Consider the following 22,975-nt stretch of genomic DNA (forward strand, 5'->3'; position numbering starts at 1 on the left):
ACCAAGCCTCACCCCCCTGAGCTCTGCTGGTGCTCTTTTCTGGGGAAAGTGTGCCTGAGAACAAGTGCAGTGGGTATCTCCCCCAGAAGACCAGCACAAATCCCCCACATGCACCATGTCTACTGGCCATAGAATTCTGCAAAGTTTCAGCTCTACTGGAAATAGCATCAGGTCTCTTTTAACAAGTAGACCAGGGTACAACTAGTTAAAATTCACTACACTCTAGCCAAGGTCCAAACACTCCTCAATGCAGGCAAAGAGAAACTCTGCAGAGGACTAACCTGAGGGAAAGAGTAGCCAAAACATAGCAGCAGAATGCAAATAGCATATACCAGGGAAACTTCCTGAAGCACCAGGCCCTGGAAAATATATGACCTTTTCTTTATAAAGCCATTAGTCTCAGGAGCAGAAAACATAACAGGCTTTCCTAACAACAGAGAAAACAGAGACCTAGACAAAATGCCAGGGTAGAGGAATTCATCCTAAAATGAACAATAAAAGATCACAGACAGGGATATAATTGAAATAGATATAAGTAATATGCGTGAACCAGAATTTAATGCAAAAATCATAAGGATGATTTTAGTTGAGCCTGAGAAAAGCATAGAAGACACCAGGGAGTGCCTTACCACAGAGATAAAAGATCTAAAAACTAGTCAGGCCAGAAAAAATGCTATAACTGAGATGTGAAACTGACTAGTTGAAATGAGCACAAGGATGGAAGAAGCAGAGGAATGAATCAGTGATATAGAAGATGAAATTATGGAAAATAATGAAGCTGAAAAGAAGAAGGAAAGAAAAATATTGGATCATGAATGTAGACTTAGGGAACTCAGAGACTCCATAAAACGAAATAACATTTGCAAAATATGAGTCCCAGAAGAAGAGAGGGAAAAAGTGGCAGAAGGTTTGTTTGAGGAAATTATAGCTGAAAACTTCCCGAATGTGGGGAAGAAAACAGACATCCAAATCCAGGGAGCACACAGGGCTCCCATTAAAATCAACAAAAGCAGGCCAACACCAAGACATATCATAGTTAAATTCTCAAAATATAGAGATAAAGAAAAAAAATCCTAAAAGCAGCAAGAGAAAAGAAGTCCCTAACTTGCAAGGGAAGACAAATAAGGTTAGCAGCAGATCTATCCACAGAAATTTGGCAGGACAGAAGGGAGTGGCATGATATATTCAATGTGCTGAATGGGAAAAATATGCAGCTTAAAATACTCTATCCAGCAAGGCTGTAATTCAGAATAGAAGAGATTAAAGAGTTTCCCAGGCAAACAAAGAGTAAAGGAGTTTGTGACCACTAAACAAGCCCTGCAAGAAACCTTAAAGGGGACTCTTAGTAGGACTCTTCCAGTAGACTGGAAAGGAACAGAGAAAATCTCCAGAAACAATGACTTAACAAGTAATACGATGGCACTAAATTCATATCTATCAGTAATCACTCTGAATGTAAATGGACTAAGCCCTCCAATCAAAAGACATAGAATATCAGACTGGATAAAAAACAAAAACAAAACAAAACAAACAAACAAAATATGACCCATCTAAATGCTTCCCACAAAGACTCATTTTAGACCTAAAGTCACCTGCAGATTAAAAGTGGAGGACAATTTATCATGCAAATGGATGTCAAAAGAAAGCTGGAATAGCCAGCTTATGTAAACAAACTAGATTTTACTTTTTATTTATTTTTAAAAATGTTTATTTATTTATTTCGAGAGAAAGAGAATGAGCAAGGGAAGGGCAGAGAGAGGAGAGAGAAAATCCCAAGCAGGCTCTTTGCTGTTAGTGCAGAGCCCAATGCAGGGCTTGAACTCACAAACCATGAGATCATGACATGAGCCAAAATCAAGAATTGGCTGCTTAACTGACTGAGCCATCCATGTGCCCCAGACAAACTAGATTTTAAACCACAGACTGTAAGAAGAGATGAAGAAGGGCACTATATCCTAATAAACAGTCTATCCAATAAGAGTAGCTAACAATTATAAATATTTATGCCCCTAACTTACAAGTACCCAAATACATAAATCAATTAATAACAAACATAAAGGAACTCATTGATAACAGTACAATAGTAGGGAAATTTAACACTCTACTTGTATCAATGGACAGATCATCTAAGCAGAAAATCAACAAGGAAACGATGGCTTTGAATAACATACTGGACCAGATGGACTTAACAGATATACTCAGAACATTTCATCCTAAAGCAGCAGAATGCACATTCTTTTTGAGTGTACATGGGACATTCTCCAGAATAAATCACATACTGGGTCATATATCAGGCCTCAATAAGTACAAAAAGACTGAGATCATACCATACATATTTTCTAACCACAACACTATAAAATTTGAAGTCAATCGCAAGAAAAAAATTAGAGAGACCACAAATAATGGAGGTTAAAGAACATCGTATTAAAGAATGAATAGGTCAACCATAAAATTAAAGAAGAAATAAAAAAAATCCATGGAAACAGACATTAATGAAAACACAATGGTCTAAAACCTTTGTGATGCAGCAAAAGTAGTCATAAGAGAGAGGTATGTAGCAATACAGGCTTATCTCAAGAAGCAAGAAATATCTCAAATACACAACCTAACCTTACACCTAAAGGAGCTAGAAAAAGTACAACAGATGAAGCTGAAAGCCAGCAGAAGAAGGGAAACAGTAAAGATTAGAACAGAAATGAATGATATAGAAATTTAAAAAACCAGACCAATGAAACCAGGAGCTGGTTCTTTGAATTATAAAATTGATAAGCTTGTAGCCAGACTTATCAAAAAGAAAGAAAGAAATAAAGAAAGAAAGAAAGAAAGAAAGAGAGAGAGAGAGAGAGAGAGAGAAAGAAAGAAAGAAAGAAAAGAAGGAAATAATGAATTCCAACAAATAGAATCATGAATGAGAGAGGAGAGAATTACAACCCATACAACAGACATACAAACAATTATTAAAGAATATTATGAAAAATTATATGCCAATAAATTGGTCAATCTGGAAGAAATGGATAAATTCTTAGAAACATATAAACTACCAAAGTTTATAAAGGAAGAAATAGAAAACTTCAACATACTGATAACCAGCAAAGAAATTGAATCAGTAATCAAAAATCTTCCAACAAACAAAAGTCCAGGGCCACGTGGCTTCCCAGGGAAATCCTACCAGACATTTAAAGAAGAATTAATACCTATTCTTCTCAAACTGTTCCAAAAATAGAAATGGAAGGATAACTTCCAAAGTCATTCTACAAGGCCAACATTACCTTGATTTCAAAATCAGACAAAGACCCCACTAAAAAAGAAAATTAGACACTGATATGGATGCAAAAGTTCTCAGCAAGAGAGTAGCAAATCAAATCCAACAGCACATTAAAAGAATTATTCACCACAATCAAGTAGAATTTATTTCTGGACTGCAAGAGTGGTTCAATATTCAAATTAATCAACCCCGCTGATAAAAAAAGACAAGAACCATATAATCCTTTCAATAGATGCGGAAAAAGCATTTGACAAAGTACTGCATCCATTCTTGATAAAAACTCTCAACAAAGTAGGGATAGTGGGAACATATCTCAACATCATAATGGCCATATACAAAAGACTCACGGCTAGTATCATCCTCAATGGGGAAAAAATTGAGAGCATTTCCTCTAGGGTCAGGAAGAAGACAGCATGTTCACTCTTCCCATTATTATAAAACATAGTACTGGAAGTTCTCACCTCAACAACCAGACAACAAAAAGAAATAAAAGGCATCCAAATGGGCAAGGGAGAAGTCAAACTTTCACTATTTGCAGATGACATAATCCTGTATGTAGAAAACCCAAAAGACTCTACCAAAAAATTACCAGAACTGAGACATGAGTTCAGTAAAATCTCAGGATACAAAATCAATGTACAGAAATCTGTTGCATTTCTATATACTAATAATGAAGCAGCAGAAAGAGAAATCAAGGAATAAATCCCATTTACAATTGCACCAACACCCAAAAGATACCTAGGAATAAACATACCCAAAGAGGTCAAATATCTGTACTCTAAAACTATAGAACACTTATGAAATTGAGGATGACACAAAGAAATGGAAAAACATTCCATGCTCATGGATTGGGAGAGCAAATACTATTAAAATGTCTATGCTACTCAAAGCAATCCATATTTAATGAAATCCCTATCAAAATACCACCAGTGTTTTTCACAGAGCTAGAACAAAAAATTCTAAAGTTTGTGTAGAACCACAAAAGAACCTGAATAGCCAAAGTAATGTTGAAAAAGAAAACCAAAGCTGGAGGTATCACGATTCCAGACTTGAAGCTCTATTACAAACTTGTAGTTATCAAGATGGTATGATACTGGCACAAAAAAACAGATACACAGATCAGTGGAACAAAATAGAAAACCCAGAAATTTACCCACAACTATTTGGTCAACTAAACTTCAACAAAGCAGGAAAGAATATCTAATGGAAAAAAGACAGTTTCTTCAGAAAATGGTGCTGGGAAAACTGGACAGCAACACGCAGAAGAATGAAACGACATCATACACAAAATAAATTCAAAATGAATGGAAGACCTAAATGTGAAGCAGAAAACCATCTAAATCCTAGAAGAGAAAACAGAGAGCAACGTCTTTGGCTTCAGCCACAAAACCTTCTTACCAGACACATCTCCAGAGGCAAGGCAAACAAAAGCAAAAATGAACTATTGGGACTTCATAAAGATAAAAATCTACACAGCAAAGGAAATAATCAACAAAACTAAAAGGCAACTTTTGGAATGGGAGAAGATATTTGTAAAAGACATATCTGATACAGGGTTAGTATCCAAAATCTATAAAGAACTTATCAAATCTAACCCCCCCCCCCAAACAAATCAGGTAAAGAAATGGGCAGAAGACATGAAAAGACACTTTTCCAAAGAAGACATCCATTGTCTAACAGACAAATGAAAATGTGCTCAACATCACTCATCATCAGGGAAATACAAATCAAAACAAAAATGAGATATCACCTCATACCTGTCAGAATGGGCTAAAATTAACAACACAGGAAACAACAAGTATTGGTAAGGATGCGGAGAAAGTGGAACTCTCTTATACTGTTGAGGGGAATGCAAACTGGGGCAGCCACTCTGGAAACAGTATGGGGTTTCCTCAAAAAGTTAAAAATAGAACTACCCTACAGTCCAGCAATTGCACTACTAGGTATTTACCCAAAGAACATAAAAATACTGATTCAAAGAAACACACACACCCTGATGCTTAAAGCAGCATTATCAACAATAGCCAAATTATAGAAAGAGCCCAAATGTCCATCCACTGACGAATGGATCAATAAGCTGTGGTATAATATACAATGCAATGTTACTTAGCGATCAAAAGAATGAAATCTTTCCATTTGCAACAATGTGGATGGAGCTAGAATGCATTATGCCAAGTGAAATAAGTCGGAGAAAGACAAATACCATATGATTTCACTCATATATGGAATTAAGAAATGAAACAGATGAATATGGTGTGGGAGGGAGAGACAAACAGTAAGTCAGACTCTTAACTATTGAGAACAAACTGAGGGTTGCTGGCGAGGTGGTGGGCAGGGGGATGTGCTGAATAGTGATGGGTATTAGGGAAGGCACCTGTTGTGATGAGCACCTGGTGTTGTATGCAAGTGACAAATCCCTAAATTCTACTCCTGAAACTAATATTACACTATATGTTAAATAACTGGAATAAATAACAACTTGAGAGGAAAAAAAATTCTTTAAGCAAGACTAGCATTTCCGCCTCAGTTAAACTGAATAATTTCTGCTTTTAAGTAGGTTCATTTTCATACACTTGATCTGGTATTCTTCCAATTTACTTCCAAGAAAGTGACAATCTAAGCATATTCTTTAGAAACTAGGGGCAATACTTCCTAATATTGCTTTTGTCTCCTTATGGACAAGACTTGCATAATTTGTTTCCATCTTGTTCTTTTCCTTCAGGGTGCTTCCTGTTGCCCTCTGCACATCTCTTTCATCCTCTGAATACGGAATTTAGATAAGGATAGGATGGCAGCTGTGCCAGAATTTGGTTGTAGTCAAAATATTGCTCAGCCCATATTTTACTGCTGTATCAAATGAACTGAGGGGAAGTCCTAAAGTGATCTAAGGAGTTTTCATGGCCATGGAATCCGCATACATAATTTCAAGGTAAGAATTAATGTTAAACTGATATACGTCCAGTGTTTGAGGGTTTTGTTTGTTTGTTTTTCTAAAAAAATTGAACTAGGCAATTGGTTCCTAACTTTTATATATATATATATATATATATATATATATATATATATATATATATATATATATATATATATATAAAATAACTTGACTCCTTCCCTTCCAGATATTCATGAAGAATAAGCAGTGTATGTTATTGACAGTGTATTTAAATTTTCAGAAACAATATATTCACCAAGACTAACTAAAAATTCAGGTTTCTTTGTTTTACATTATCAACAGTTGTGTTAGTGTTGGTTCCTAATCAGTAGTTCTGATTAGAAGTTTTGTTTTATATGCTAAAGGTTCAAAAGTAATTATTAATATATGAAGTTTGTTAGATGGATTCAACTACCACCTATGCTGTTAAGAGCTCAAACGCTGTATTTTTCAGGTCAATCTCTCTTAGCTCAATTTTTCAGAATGACTCCAAAATTAAATATCTAACTACCTGACAAATAACTACCACAGGTTTTACTGTTGCTGCAAACTGAACTCATATCTCTCCTTGTTTTCCCTGACTTCTGGCTTTCTTCTGGCTATTTTTCTTTTCTTTCTTTTCTTTCTTTCTTTCTTTCTTTCTTTCTTTCTTTCTTTCTTTCTTTCTTTCTTTCTTTCTTTCAAGTTTATTTACTTTGAGAGAAAGAGAGAGAGCGTGCATGAGCAGAGGAGGGGCAGAGAGAGAGGGAGAGAGAAAATCCAAGGAGGTTCTACACTGTCAGCGCAGAGCCAGATGCGGGGCTTCATTTCATGAACCATGAGATCATGATCTTAGCTAAGATCAAGAGTCACTCACCGACTGGGCCACCCAGGTGTCCCTTCTTCTGGCTTTCTACTTTCATTAAGCCATCACCCTCTGCACATTTCCTAAGCAAAGCATTATAGATTCACTCAATTCCTTCATCTCTCTCCAAAAGAAGCCATCTAATTCTTTCATGTTACTTCTAAAAGATTGCTCATGTATGTCTTTCCCTCTCCATGTCTATGGGTACACTCTTGGTCTAGGTACTCAACTCCAGTTGATAGTATTGTAAAAATGTCCAATATTGTCTCCTTGACTCTTTCTTCTCCTTTGTAAAGCCCACCCAACCCATGGCCACCACCGATCTGCTCAAGGTATTTCTATTTTTAAAATCTGTCTGTACTACCCATAGAGCAAGTCCAAACTCCTTAGCAAGCATACAAGACCTTTTAATATATGGCTTCAGTCTAACAAACTGCCTTACCACCTGCTATTTTTTATCCACACCTTCTAATCATTCACTGAAAATCCATGCCTACATTTACTTTTTTGTCCATTTCTTTAGCCAACATTGCTCCTCCCTACCTAATCTGTCTTGTTCGCTTCTACTAATATTTTTTAAAGCCCAGCTCATTGTCACCAATCTTCAGCTTATCTTTCAGGTATAATTAGTCATTCCTTTTCATTGTACCCTCACTGTATCATTTTCTTCATGTACTCAGTCATTTCCTTATCCATTTGCTTATATATTAATTCATCTATTCTCTGTTATGATGATATAGCAGAGAATAATGCCAAGTCCTTATCCTTTTGAATTTTTTATAATCTAGTATGAAATAAATAATAAACAAATAAATAAAGATTGAACTAATATGAATCAGGTAATGATAGTACCAGGAATAGAAATAAAGCAGTTTGAGAGGCTAGAAGGTAACAGTGGTTGGGGGGAATGGCTATATTAAATAAAGTATTTCTAAGGAGATGACAGTTGAGTCGAGACCTGAATTAAGTGTTGGAGTCATGCTGGTAAACTTCTAATGAATTGGGTGTGGGTTAACAGAGAAAGAGGACTCAAAAATAAAATCTGGGTTTGAGACATGGGCATTTGTGTAAGCAGTGGCACCATTTACTGCAATGAAGATTAAAAGGGCAGGAAGAGGAGAATATGTCTGTTTTTCAACTTATTTGAGATTTATATCTCTAATTAGTTTGTGAATTCCTTGAGACTGGTGCCGTTTCTTCTTTGGCTTTGGACTAAATAAGATGGGCAAAATATTTAGAAATCTGAAGGACTGTTGGAGGTTGGGGAGTGCTCATAAAAGGCCACTGGGTAGCAAAAATGTCAGAGCCCACTATAGTATGTTATTTCTACAGTCTACTTCCAGCTCTTTAATTACATGCATCTAGTCTTAAAAGTTTACGATGATGAATTACCCAGTAGCATAAAATCAAATATATATTATCAACAGATATTCAGAATAATATTCTTCACTACAAAATACCCCACCTTCTTCGCTAGGAACTTTCAACTTAAAATGGCTCTTCAATATGATGCAGAATACAAATAAAATAGCAAATAAAAATGTTAGCTGAAATAAGGTTAATAATAGAGAAGTCCTGAAGTAAAACTTTAAACTCAATGCCATCTTTTTCATGAAGTCTTGTTGTTTATCCACAAAGATCTCTCCCTTTTCCATACATCCATTACACTTACACATCTCTTATCACATACTAAGAAGGTACCTGTAGGAACAGAGGGAATTGGAAGATAGGCTTTGGCCCACTTCTTCCACTTGGTAAACTGGGAACCAACTTAAATTATCTGAACCTCATTTTCATTGACTGTGAAATGGAAGTAATTATATAGGCTCTGCCCATCTTGTAGGGTTATGGTGACATGAATTTAAAAGCTCTACATTAACTTCAAAGCTTCATTCACAAAGTTATCCCCCCCCTTTTTTTTAATGAAATATTTGCCTTTTTCCAGGCACTACAAGGGCCTCAAAGATCAATAAGACACAATCACTATTCCTTGAAAACTTAACCTCTACTAGGAAAGATATGAGCTTACCCAAGGAACAAGAGAAATGAACAGAGAGATGCAGGAGGCATTACTATTAATATCATCTGCAGTGTAGTGCTCGGTATGCTCATTTATTTCCCAAAGAGGTAATAAATTCCTAAATGGTAGAGACCATGTCTTGTATAATATTCTTATATTTCCACTACTGGCAGAAGTTAGGAGCTCAACAAAGATTCGTTATACGAATAAGCCCAAATAGGGAAGCTGGGCTGAGAAGCCATATCACTACATATATAAACACTCTATAAATCTCCCAGTCTATATACACAGCTCCCTTGCTCTGCTTTATGTCTTCCTGATTTGGACTTTGGAATGTCTACTTTACGGAACTAAATTAGTTTTCTTGGGCTGTACTCCTTATCCCTGGTGTCAGGATTATTCTCCCATAAATATTTCCAAAGACATTCCTAAAAAGATATGCACACCTCACTTTTCCTATAAAAAGGGGGGGGGGCATTTTTCATAAGTGTTTTGACAGAGTTAGTTCAAACTGAAGCTTGTAGAAACGATGGTTCTGGGTTATAGTTCTTATTTACTGATCTTAAGTATATCTTAATATTACAGATATTTTAGTAATTGCTTATACTAAAATTCCCCAGCACCCCAGAGGAGTCATCAAGAGGCATACTCCCAGGTTACATCCTGATACTTCCAGCTTAAACTGGTTAACTGTAGTGGGGTTGTTGTAGATTCAGGAAACAGCTGCAAAATGACACACTTTGCCCGGAAACTTGTTTTATATGGTCTTAAGCCAAACTTACTATCTCTTCTGAATACACACTTTTGTGAAATGATGTCTTTTCCAAGTGCCTCCCAAATACATTGTGCCAATTTTAAAGCATGACTCAGCATGAGTGTTTAACTTGCCTGAATCCACAGGAACACATGGTGTATGACAGATTATAAAATATAGAAAGTGACTATTTGATCATTTGTGGCATGTCACGATTTTTCATACCCCTTTAAGTGGATATATCATCTAATAAGTGTAATTAGCTGGCTGTTTTCAGTTCATGTGAATTTAGTTGTTAGGTTATGTTGATTTGAGTACAAGACACATCATGATGTATTAGGAAATCTCCTCTCTCAGAAGTCAGGAGGCCATAATTCTGGTTCCATCTATGCCATCAATTAACTCAATAACCTTAGATAAACCACTTCACCTTTTGAAATCAACTATTCTTACCAGTTAATGGAGAGAATTGGACTGAGTTCCTGGTGGTCCTTTCCAGCTGGAACACTCTTTAGTACTAATCACTTTAGAATTAGATAGTGAAAGTTAACTAATTCATCCAGGAAGAGTAATGTGTTTTGAGAAATTTCTGAATGGCAGAAGGCAGAATACACAGTGACCTAAGTAAAAAGAGCATTTATATGCATCAGAAGCAAAGTATAGGACTAGAGATTCCCAAATATAGAATAATTAGGTGAACAAGAAGAAAACAAGTTAGATTGCCTAATGTTAGAAAACAAGTTAGAATGCCTAGTAAGGTTATTTAATGAGTTCCATTAAGGCCAGACCTCTTCAGGTCCTATTATAAGGTGACCAGATTGTCTCTTTTACTCCAAACATTAGTGTACCCTGCCCATTAGTTTGTATGAGCAGACTAAGAGAAATTTGAGAATGACTGGAGCCTAGGATAAGAGAGCTGGAGTTTTTCCTTCTGCTTCATGGAGGAAATAGAACGGTGCTTTTTTTTTTAGTCCCCAAATCAAGGGATCCAGAAGACTTACTTCTAGAGACTAGAAGAATAAGTCATAATTGGAGTCTGACACTTTATTATCTGGTGAGGTGTACTCCAAGGCAGAAGATTTGCTAAAAGCCTTCAGTCTTGAATGGAGTAGAGGAAAAGGAAGCCAAGAGACACAGATTGGAGAGATAAGGAAAGGACTGAGGGAGGGGACAACAGTGAAGCAGGGGTGCAACTCACTTCCACCTTTTGTCATGTCAAAATGGATGTAACACCCATGGATCAAAGGTCTTCCAGCAAGGCAGCCTAGAGGCAAGATCACTATGAAAAGAAACTGATAGATTTAAAACGTCAAGCTGAACACATCTCCCATGCAGAAATTGTGCAATTAGAAGGGTCCTTTATTTTTTTTTATTTTAAAAAAAATTTTTTTTCCAACGTTTATTTATTTTTGGGACAGAGAGAGACAGAGCATGAACGGGGGAGGGGCAGAGAGAGAGGGAGACACAGAATCGGAAACAGGCTCCAGGCTCTGAGCCATCAGCCCAGAGCCTGACGCGGGGCTCGAACTCACGGACCGCGAGATCGTGACCTGGCTGAAGTCGGACGCTTAACCGACTGCACCACCCAGGCGCCCCTAGAAGGGTCCTTTAAAGAACCTACTTATGTGGCCATTAGGGACCCGTTAAATCAAGATAGTCTCACAGGGAAGACTACTATAGCAAGAGACAGGTCATAAATATTTGCTCTTTCACTTCTCTTTCCAACATTCCGAAAGAGAAAAGGGCACAAGATGAGATTATAAGGAGCACTCTGTGCCTCTTGCTCATTCTGTATTCTTCAGGTCAAAGCTAAACTTGGTCCAGGGGTAGGGAGGGTGTAAGGTTAAATGATTAAATTTGAATGGACTTTTTAACTCAAAATAACTGGAAGACTGAAAGTACTATGGCGACTGACATTTCACAAAGAGACAAGAAATGGAGATTCTTCCCGGCATAGTGAAAGCAGCATTAGCATGAAAGAAAACCATTGTACTTTTGTGTCCCACTAAATCTAAAATGTTTAGCCATATGGAAGACATATGGCAGGTTGTTCTAATGACTTGAGTCCAGAATCTTGCTGTAGATGCTGCTCTGTCACCACTGAGTAGATAATATGACTACATTTAGCTTAGCTTCTAGGATTTGTAGAAATTCATGAAATACAAGCTCCATAAAAAACTTAAGGATGCTGATTTATTGTTCCAAATTATGTACAGAAAATATCTGTACATTTTTCTTGGGAGATAATTCTCCATTAATATTTTCATATTTTTGCATAGTTTGGGATTTGTGATTATATGATGAACCTGCTGAAGAGTAGAGATCATGCAATGCTCCAGAGAGATTTAGAGACTCATTTCTCCAGAGTCATTTGCTCACATTCCAGGGTAAAGCCTTCCCTCTATTCCTCAGAGAAAAATTTGTTCCATTCCAGAGTGAAGTTCTCTCTGGAGAGCAGGAGAGAGGTGCAGATGTGCCAGCTGTCCTATATAAACTCTGAGTCATAATTTTGGGGTTTTACTCCTCTGATGCAAATCCCACTGCATACCCAGGGGAATATGCCATCCTGGCACCCTGTAGGGAACTAGAGCTAAGATGTTCTTTCACAGTAGTCTCTTCTCTAATTCAAAGATCTTATATTTACTGCCAGTGTATATAACACATTATGTATATGTATATGTATATGTATATGTATATGTATATGTATATGTATATATATGTGTGTATGTGTATACGTATATGTGTATATGTATACACACATGTATACATATACATACACATGTACCTCCACAATTGTACATATATGCTCTTTGGGCATAGAGAATTATTAATATTTATTAATAATTATTATAAATAATTAATATTTATTAATAATTCTTCATATTAATCTTAAAATCTTTGTATCTTCACACGTCCAATGTAGGATCTGTCACATAGTAGATATCCAACATGTTTGCACCATGGGTAAATGAATAAATAAATCAACAATGTAAATAAGCACACACTGAACTTTTGAAACGGCATTGAAGCAGAAAAAAATGATTAAAGCAAAAGTATATCTTTACGGTTTCTAGTCAAGGGGAACGTTTAGAAAGGCACATAAGCTTATGGAGTGATTCAAATTAAGGTGATCTATTGCAACTTTCAAACAAAATGTGAATGAACTTTAAAAATATGTATAGAAACATGTCCCTGATTTTGAGTGTTCCAGCTAAGAATCCAGCTTGGTGTGTAGACAATTTAAACAACAAGAGATTTCCAGAAAAAAGTCAATACTTCTTGGAAAGAAATCACATTTTCTTTGGAGTCTCCCACTTTTATTTTTTATATGGTCTGACTTTTAATAAAATCATATGTGGTGTGCTTGTGTGTAAAAATGATGTGCGGATTTATACATTATAGAGATGTTTAAATCTCTATACATTATAGAGATGTTTGGATAAAATAAATCTATAATCTAAAAGTGACTAACACATTTTAAATTTTAGGAAAAAAAACCCCTGCTTGTTTAATGAATGAAGAAAGGCAAAGAACTACAAATGCATTGTATTTGCATCCCATCCTTTGTGATTTTCAGAGCAATATCATAAAATATGCCCTCATTGTTGGTGTCAAGGAAAAGCTAATCTTCTTGTGCTTTTACTGCAATTTGACTTTCTAAGTGCCTGGACAGCAACTCGTCTTCATTCTGCCTCTGATATGCCCCATTAATCAGCTTCATTTCTCAGGAAGAGACTAATGTATGCCTCCATCTAATGCTAGAAAAGTGCATATAGGCAAGAAAGGGAGATTATATTGAGGGGGGGAAATAGGAGTAAAAACAGCACTCCCAGAGAGGTACCATCTCTAACAGTAAGCTTTTTACAGTTCAGAATCAGTGAGGTATCAATATCTAACTAGAACTCTGTTCTAGGGACACAGCATAATTCATACATAGCTTCAGAAGTTTTGACACTGGCATGGCGATGACATAATTTTGAATGGTATTATGTCCAAGAAGATCCATTTGAAAATAAGAGAGGGTGATGAGAAGATAGGAGGTAGGAGAGCAGATTCAAGTTAGCAGGGCAGGGTGCAGAGCAGAACTTCTAGGGGCCTCTGGTCTAGGTAGGGAGATGTCCGTACGGTGAAAACTCAAGACCTCAAGGAAAGTAGGCAGCAAGTACGAGGGCTGCCCTCGACACAAAGATGTTCAGAGGGCCTGTCACCTAATAACATCAACAGATTTCTTCCATATATGCCTAATGACAGTAGTCAAGACCATTTTTTTTTAGAAAATACTATTTAATGGGGTGAGAAGTTCTGCCATACTGCTATGCTAGAGTTTGTTAGTCCATGCAGGCTAATCTGCAGATGGTTAGCAACTCATTTGCTGAGCTGGACTGAAACTAAACTGGACAGGAGTTAACATGTTGTCCTTTAGTCTTGTTCATATACTCTCCATCTCTTATTAGTATTATTATAATGGTCCTCTACCCAGTTCCCCTTCCTCCACTCCACCTCTACAATAACTTCCCTAAAATATAAATGCAATAGCATCACTGTTTTAAAAACCTTCAGTGTGTTCCATAATCACAAGGTTAGTCCCCAAATATCTTAGTATTGTGTGTTACGCACTAGTCCCTATTTTCTTTTCAAGCTTCTTTTCCCCATCCCCTCTTTTTCTGATCACAGAAAACTGTCCACTGCCCAAAGTCCATTCCATGTTCTCTCAGGCCTCCCTTCTTTGGCTCTTACTGTCTTCTACTCTATCTTTAAACTGCTGAAATTCCACACATTCCATCAAGAACAGGTTTATTCTGGGTAGTTTTGCCCAAACTTCCAAAGTAAGCTTTCTTTGAATAGTTTGTTCACCTTCCCTTTTTGACCTTTCTATATAAATGACAAATTTGAATTGCATATTTATGTTTGTCTCCTTCATAAATATGTGAGCTCATCAGAGGCAGGGAATCTCTCTGATTTGTCTTGTTATTGCCAGTTCTCAGCATAATGCCTGAGTACATCCTCACATTTCTTTTTGTTGAATGAATAAGTGAATATACATCATTTAGGATTAGGTTTGATTCAGTATAATAGAAAATTCAAAATATATGACCCATATGAGATAGTGGGTTTTTTTTCTCATATAAAGAAAATTCAGAGACAGGCAGTCCAGGGCTATATGGTGGCTTCATGCTGGCATCAGTGTCACAAGATTCTACTAAGATTCTGCTACCCATCTGCTATGGATTCAGTTGTGTCCCCCTGCACTTCAAATTAATGTTAAAGCCCTAAACATCAATGTGTCTATATTTAGAGATAGGGCCTATAAGGTCACAAAACTAGGGCCCTCATACAATAAGATTAGTATCTTTATAAGAAAAAATACCAGAGCACTCCTCCCTCTCTCTTGGGCTCCATGCACACAAAGGAGAGGTCATGTGAGAACGCAGCAAGATAACCACTGCCTACAAGCCTGCAGGAGACATCTCAACAGAAACTGAACGTGGTGGTACCCTGATTTTGGACTTTTCCAGCCTACAGAACTATGAGAAAATAAATGTCTGTTGCCTAAACTACCCACTATAGTTCTGGTATTTTGTTATTGCAGCCCTAGCTAATTAACTAAGACACTAAGCTTTTGGACCTCCTTCTGGTGTAAGACAGCTGCTGGAATATTGGTGATTACATGCAAGTTCCAGGTAATGGGAGGGGAAAAGGGGGGAAAAGGAAAAAAGGCAAGACATTTTCTCTCCTAGCTAAGTCAGTGCTCCTTTAAGATTTCCTAAGCATCCACTTAAGTACGTCTGACATCCCTGGCTTCAAGGGAGGCTGGAAAATGTAATTTTTAAGCTGGGCACATGGCTGCCTAGAATAAAATCAGGGTTCTGTTTGTGAGGAGATGGGGGAAATATATATTAGGTTGGTACTTAGCAGTTCCTGCCACAAACATCTTCATGGTCAATCTTGACAGTTTTGGCTTTTGGAGAGAGTTTGTATCCTGGCTGAATGGGGTGGTCACTTGGGCTGCACTACATTTTTAAAATAAGTTGTCATTGTGGTACTATAGGCAAGCACATAGACAATAAAAGTGCTTAAATACAAGATGTTTTAAATGCTATTATCATTTGATGATAATGGGTTGAGTGGCACAATATTTTACTCTATCCCTAGAGGGGTTTTGAGAGGATATTTTTTTCTTTTTCCCCCAGCCAGGAGAATCTCAAGTAGATATTCAAATATTAAAATCCATCTTGGACCTATTACTTCAGAAAGAATGACTATACTATACTTATCAGATTTCATTTACCAAAGTTAGCAGAAGAAAGGGAATAATAAAGATCAGGGCAGAAATAAATGAAATAGAGACTGGAAAAGTAATAGAAAAGATCAATGAAATTAAGAGCTGGTTTTTTGAAAAGATGAACAAAATTGACAAACTCTTTTAGACTAAGAAGAGAGAAGATTCAAATAAAATAAAATCAGAAATGAAAGAGGAGACTGATACCACAGAAATACATAGGATTATAACAGATTATTATGAACAATTACATTCCAACAAATTATATAACCTACAAGAAATGATCAATTTCTAGCAATATACAGGCTATCAATACTAAATCAGGAAGAAATACTTAATAGATTAATAACAAGTAGAGAAATCAAGTCAGTAATCAAAACCTCCCACTACAGAAAACCCCAGGACCAGACAGTTTCACTGGAAAAGTCTGCCAACTATTCAAAGAAGTACAAACTATTTTGTACTTTTCAAATTATTCTAAAGAATTGAGGAAGAGGAAACATTTCCAGCATTACCCTGATACGAATGCTAGATAAGGACACTATAGGAAAAGAAAACTATAGATCAATATTCCTGATGAACATAGATTAAAAAATTGTCAACAAAATATTAGCAAACCACACTGAAGAACACATTAAAAGCACAATAAACTATGACCAAGTAGGATTTATCCCTGGGATACAAGGATGATTCAGTCCACAAGAATTGATGAATGTGATAAACCACATTAATAGAATAAATGACGCAAACCATATAACTCAACAGATGCAGCAAAAATATTTGACAAAATACAACATCCTTTCATGATAAAAACCCTCAACAGATTGCGTGAAGAAACATATCTCAAGATAATATAGGCCATATATGACAAACGCACAGCTAACATCATACTCAATGGAGACAAACTGAAAGCTTGTCCTCAAAGATCAAGTTCAAAACAATGGCACCCACTCTCACCACTCTTATTCAATACAGTGCTGGAAGTCCTAGCTATAGCAATTAGGCAAGAAAAACATGAAAGACACCCAAATTGGAAAGGAAGAAGTAAAATTGTTATTTGCAGATGATATAATCTTATATATAAAAAGTCCCCAAGACATAACCAAAAAAATGAATTCAGTAAGGTTGCAGGACATAAAATCAATATACATAAACCAGGAGCATTTCTATGCTTCTATAATGAAATAGCTGAAAAAGAAATAAAGGAAATTATCTCATTCACAATAGTAGCAAAACAATAAAATACCTAAGAATAAATTTAACGAAGGAAGTGAAAGAGCTCTACACTGAAAACTATAAAGACTCTGTTGAAAGAAATAAAACACACATACAAAAAGGAAAGATATCCCATGTTCTTGGTTCAAGAGAGTTAATATTGTTAAAATGTCTGTACTGCCCAAAGCCATCTATAGATTCTAGGCAATCTCAGCAAAATTCCATGGCTTTTTTTTCCACAGAAAGAGGAAAAAAAAAAAAACCCAACAATCCTGAAGTTTGTATGGAACCACAAAAAACTCTATATAGCCAAAGCAATTCTGAGAAATAGGAACAAAGCCAGAAGCATCACACTTCCTGATTTCAAACTATACTACAAAGCTATAGTAATTAAAATAATACGGTACTGACATAAAAATAGACACTTGGACCAATGGGACAAGATAAAGTGTCCAGAATTAGCCCCCCCAAAATATGGTCAATCAGAATTCCAACAAGGGACCCAATGGGGAAAGGATAGTCTCTTCAACAAATGATAGTGGGAATACTAAATAACCACATGTAGAAAAATGAATTTGGACCCCTATCTTACACCACTCACCAAAATGGATTAAAGGCTTAAATATAAGACTGAAACTGTAAAACTCGTAGAAGAAAATACAGGGACAAAGCTCCTTAAAATTGGCCTTGGCAAAAAATTTTTGGGTACAACACTAAAACGCAACGACAAAAGCAAAAATAAAGTAGGACTACATCAACTTAAATGTATTTTCACAGCTCGCCCCACTCCCCTAAACCATATCAACAAAAGGCAACCCATGGAAAGGGAGAAAATAGTTGCAAGCCATATATCCTAAAAGGGGTTCATATCCAAAATATATAAAAACTCATACAACTGGGTAACAAAAAAATAATCCAGTTAAAAAGTGGGCAGAGGAACTAGACATTTTTCCAAAGTAGACATACAAATGGCAAACAGGTACATGAATATATGTTCAGCAACACGAATAATTAGGGAGATAAAAATGAATTTTTAAATTTTATTTATTTAGTTTTGAGAGATGGAGAGAGAGAGAGAGAGAGAGAGGGCACAAACTAGGGAGGGGCAAAGAGAGAGAGAGGGAGACACAGAATCTGAAGCAGGCTTCAGGCTCTGAGCTGTCAGCACAGAGCCCTACATGGGGCTTGAACATACAAACCATGAGATCATGACCTGGGCTAAAGTCTGAGGTTCAACCAACTGAGCCACCCAGGTGCCCCAGGGAGATGAAAACTAAAACTATAATGAGATATTTCCTCACACCTGTTTTATGTCTATCATCAAGAAACTTAGGTTGCAGGTTGTCACTTTCTGGTTCCAGTAGGTCCTGAGGGGTATCTGCTTGTGCATTCTGTTTCTTAGGCTACCTTGAGTGGTTTGCATTCCTGACAGTTGTGGATGCCAGATGGATGCAGAAATTAAGGGAGGAAACCATTAGGAGGAGATTGTGGTTAATAGTGCAGGGCCAGCAAGGTTAAGGATGCAGTCTGAAATATATACATCCATTGTTTGAAGAAATAGGGATTGGCCTTGCTAAAGGTATATTCAAAGTATTGATGGTGACAGATTTTTGTAGTAGGTGGGAGAAATACAGGCAAACTGTTCTTTCAGGGGAAAAGGGAGGTACAGATTTTTTAAAATAAAAATTAAGGGAGGGGCACCTGGGTAGCTCAGTTGGCTGAGTGCCTGACTTTGGCTCAGGTCATGATCTCCTGGTTCAGGAATTCAAGCCCCACATCGGGCTCACTGCTGTCAGCCTGTCAGCAGAGTCCGCTTCAGATTTTCTGTCCCCCTCTCTCTGCCCCCACCCTGCTTGCATTCTCCCAAAAAATAAAGATAAATAAAAAAGGGAAATTCGGTAGAAGCAAAGGACCAGTCAAAGGGGAGTCTCTGCTAAAATAATGGTCTGCAAAGTAGAAGGTATGGGATGCTGTATAAAAAATGCTTAAGGTACAGGAAGAAATTTTAGAACTTGTAAATATTTTTTTCTCACTCTGCATTATTTGTATGTAGTTTATAATGTACAGAAAATTATAAAAATGGTGCAGTTGTGTAATTCACAAATAAATAAAAACACATTGTGGGTATATGGTCAACAATTTTATTGATGGGGTACATGATCTAAAGAGTTTGAGGCCACAGCACGAGAGGATCAAGGCAGCAGGATGTTCCTCCTCCGAAAAGCCAGTATCATATTAGACATCACGAGGGTAGCAGTAGGAAGGCAAATGTTTTGGCAAAGTAAAAATAAAAGAGTAGAAACAGGTGTGTCCTAATTCTAAAGAAATTTTACATTTTTATCCCTTTGGCTTTGTGCTTTCTTGAAATCCTTACTTTCTCTTAATGAGGTGAGCTTTACGAAACTGGGAGTAGAATACAACTCAAGTATTTTTTATTTCATTACTTTTCCAGACCAAAGACTCTTAGTCCTCAATGACTGATCTCAACATACCAAAAAATATCGGTAAAAAAATTTAACATTTTGGGGCACCTGGGTGGCTTGGTTGGTTAAGTGGCCGACTTAGGCTCAGGTCGCGATCTCGCGGTTCGTGAGTTTCACGCCCCATATCGGGCTCTGTGCTGACAGCTCAGAGCCTGGAGCCTGCTTGGGATTCTGTCTCCCTCTCTCTCTGCCCCTCCCCCGCTCATGCTCCATCTGTCTAAAAATGAATAAACGTTAAAAAATATCGAAAAAAAAGAAAAAAATTAAACATTTCTATAAAGCAAGAGCCCAAAGAATCTACTTTTCTTTTTCTTTTTCTCTTCTTTTTTTTAAACTCGGTGGTTTTTGGGTGTTCCAGTGGCTTATTGCTAAACAGTCAAGGGAAAAAGGCTTTCTGATTGCTAAAATGAAAGCACTCACTCTGTTTTGTTTTTTCCCTTCACATTTGAGGTAGCAAAATAACACAGCAACAACAACAAAAAAATCTTGTTTCAGACATTGAAAAACTATTGGTCTTGCTACAGGTTTATAATAATTAAAATTTAAAAGGTAAATTAAAAAATTTAAATTTAAATTTAAATTTAAAAGCCAATAATTTGTCTTTTTATGTTGTACATCTGTAGAACCCTAGAAGACAGAATTTACAGCTCATATGAAAGGGCAGAGTTTTGTCTTTTGTTTTCTAATTGGGGTGAGAATAGAAGTATTTAATTAAAAGGTAAGGAAACAGACATATTTTTTTTTGGCATAATGGTGTGTATAGGAAATGTAAATTATTAGCAAGGGCAGGCCCATCTTATAGATGCTCCTTGATGAGGTAAAGCCAGGATCCTGGGATAAGGGGGGGGGGGGTGGGGAGAAATGATAAGACAATGAGCCTTAAAAAGTGGAAATCACAAAGGAAAACCAGAGCCTCACTAAACAGCTAGTTGATCATCTCGGGTGGGTAATACATGAATTAAGGGTAAGACATTGGGTAAGATCAAAGAGAAGTTTTGCATTGATGTCACCTTTTAGAATCTGTGTGTGTGAACAACCACATAATATGAATTTCTTTCTGGTTAGAAATCTCCTAGAGGCTATGTGACTCCTAGGAGATTTTCCGTAAATGGACTGCCAAATTGCCATCCGGTTGTAGTATTTGCCTCTCATGAAGTTTCAGAGTTAAACTGGAAGATCCTGCCTATCAGAAAATGTCAGCCTTGACTCTGGAAACAATTACTGTCTCCAGAGATTTCCCTAAGTTGATGTCTGATCTTTTCAGAAAGATGTGATCAAACTCCCAAACCTATAATTGGGTTTGTACTACCAACCTCATATCCACGCTGCGCTTATTTTTAATGAAAATTTGAAATCTTTATTTCCTACCTGTATTATTACAAAATTTATTTATGGTGTTGATTTAGATTTCAGTTAGCTTTGCCCTGTTTTGGCACATCTATAGGCTTCAGTATGATAATTTCCAAACAGTATCTTTCCTAGGCAAAGTCTAGATTAGGGGCTAAACGACAACTAGAAGAATGAAATTGAAACAAGTTACGACAAACCTACATCTCCTTCTTAATATATTTGTGAGTATATTTGTCACACACTTCTCTGAGGATTAAGTGAAAAAATTAGAATATATGTAGGATAGAATGATGGTTAATTTTGTGTGTAAATTTGCCTAGGCCATGGTACTCAATTATTAGGCCAAACATCAGTTAGATGTTGTGAAGGTATATTTTATTTTATTTATTTATTTATTTATTTTTTAAATGTTATTTTTTTTTTAATTTTTTTTTCAACGTTTATTTATTTTTGGGACAGAGAGAGACAGAGCATGAACGGGGGAGGGGCAGAGAGAGAGGGAGACACAGAATCGGAAACAGGCTCCAGGCTCTGAGCCATCAGCCCAGAGCCTGACGCGGGGCTCGAACTCACGGACCGCGAGATCGTGACCTGGCTGAAGTCGGACGCTCAACCGACTGCGCCACCCAGGCGCCCCGAAGGTATATTTTAGATGTGATTAACATTTAAATCTGTAAGTGGACTCGAGTACGTTATCTTCCATAACATGGGTGGGCCTCATGCAATCACTTGAAGGCATTAAGAGAAAAGACTGAGGTCCCTGGAAGATGAAGAAATTCTGCTTCCAGACTGCCCTTGGATTCAAGATTGGAACATCATCTCTTGTTCTGCAGATTTCAGACAAGCCTGCCCTAAAGATTTCAAACTTGCCAGTGTCCACAGTAGTGTGAACAAATTCTTTAAAAATCTATCCTTCAGATTTACATATACATATATAACTTGATATATAACACATATATAATTTATATATGTAAAGAAATATAGAGACATAAGTAGAAAAAAAACTCAACTGATTTTTTTTTTCCTTCTCAAATTAGTTGAATAAGTCATACTGGCATTGTTTTGAGAATGAATTAAAACCTTGTAAACACATATATTCACATATCAAAATTTTTTTTACCAAGTACATAGTGGGAAATGAAACACAGGAAGAAATGTATGTTTCCAGGGACTGTGCATTTCACCAAGCACACCAATGAGAATAGCAGAGCTACACTGACTTCCTGTTTCAATGTTCTACTGATTGCTACCTTCTTGATTCTGTTAGTTCAAACACCTGCTAGCTGGGAAAAGCACTAACATCCCCTCGATGCTAGCCTTGCTTCACCCAAAAACATCCTTTGTGGAAGTGCAGTCCAAGCACGTCAATAGCTGTGGTTAGTCCACCGTTCAAAATTACACCAAGATTTTGAAGATTATTAGAAGTTTTCCAGATGCTGAGCCTATACATGAATTCTATCTGAAAATCAGTCTGCTTAGATCCTCAAAGGTTTACCCCTTAAAAATGATTGTTTTGTTTTGGCCGTAGGCCAATGTAAGCAATTCTAAGAGGTTCCAGTCATTTTCTTCCTTGATGTGCTGATATGAGTAAGTTAGAAATGTCTGTCTTTCAGCAAACAGATTTTATGCCTCATCTTTTAACTCTAAGACATCTATACAGTTAGACTGGAATTATGGAATGCCAAAAGTTTGAGTAAGTTCAAGTGCTTCATTTAAATCTTTGGCTCCCCAGATAGTCCCTGAATTACAAAATCATCTCTATGGGAGAGTTTCCATTTTTGGGATTGTTCTTTCCCTTGTCTTGAAAAGCTAAACTAATCTGTCTGTCTGGT

The sequence above is a fragment of the Leopardus geoffroyi genome, chromosome C2 (assembly GCF_018350155.1).
Source record: "Leopardus geoffroyi isolate Oge1 chromosome C2, O.geoffroyi_Oge1_pat1.0, whole genome shotgun sequence".
In the NCBI taxonomy this organism is placed as follows: domain Eukaryota; kingdom Metazoa; phylum Chordata; class Mammalia; order Carnivora; family Felidae; genus Leopardus; species Leopardus geoffroyi.